The sequence below is a fragment of the Otolemur garnettii genome, unplaced genomic scaffold, assembly GCF_000181295.1.
Source record: "Otolemur garnettii isolate 467f Iridium unplaced genomic scaffold, OtoGar3 scaffold00003, whole genome shotgun sequence".
Taxonomy (NCBI): domain Eukaryota; kingdom Metazoa; phylum Chordata; class Mammalia; order Primates; family Galagidae; genus Otolemur; species Otolemur garnettii.
The window spans coordinates 8281991-8282875 of NW_003852398.1; the positions used below are offsets into that span (position 1 = coordinate 8281991).

The 885-nt window shown below is 52.9% G+C and overlaps 1 protein-coding gene across 2 annotated transcripts in view; it reads left to right on the forward strand.

Annotated features, from left to right (window-relative positions):
- Positions 1–885, forward strand: part of SLIT3 (slit guidance ligand 3) — a 620424-nt gene that overhangs the window by 543301 nt on the left and 76238 nt on the right. The window lies entirely within an intron of this gene.

The following is an 885-nucleotide window of genomic DNA, read 5'->3' on the forward strand; positions in this document are numbered from 1 at the left end:
TGACCATGTAGTCCCATTTTACGTTTTACTCAGTTCTGAGTTTTGTTCATTCTTAGGAGTAAGCACAGCCCAAGCTCCTGCCACTGACTCCTCAGATCTTGTTCCTGCACTAGCAGCTTCCAGTTAATGAGAAAGGTGCTGGTTTCTTGCTGAAGGGCTCTTAACAGTGTAGAAGAAAACCCTTATTTCTGTCCCCTGGAAAGCTCAAACAGGTGAAGGAAGCACGGTCCCATAACCAGGGGGTCTCTCTGGAACGTACCAGGAGTGATGCCGACAGGGCCTGCAGGGCACCACACACTCTCAGCCAACACAAGCCCCGTGCAGACCTGCATTCCTTCATCCCTTCATTCATTTACCCCGCACACATTGACCAGGTCCCTCATGGGTCACGCTCCCTACTAACACTGGAGAGACAATGGTGAGCAGAGCAAGTGTGACCCCTGCACTCATGGGGCTTCCAGTTTATTGGGGGAAGGGAGACGTTGGCTCAGTCATCTCCAATGCCCATGTGAAGTGACAACTGTGAAAAAGAGGTACAAGGTCGCACAGACATGCTAAAGTGAGAGGTTTGACTTGGAAGGGACGCTGGGAGAGAGCTGCTCTGGGGAAATGGCCCTGGGGCTCGATCTGAAGCCTGAGGAGCAGATGGTGAGAGGGGAGAGAGGAGGACTCCACAGAAGGTGCCACACCAGCCACGTCAGAGCCACAGTGCACACTGACACACGCCTCTCACACGGTCCCGTGCTTATGCTTAGACGCTGTCTCCCAGGCCCCAGCACACCCCCCCCTCTGGGCCAGCTTAACAGCTACAGGCCCACCTTAGAGTTGTGAGTTCAGTTCCAGACCATAAAGTGAGTACTGTAATAAAGCAAGTCACATGAATTT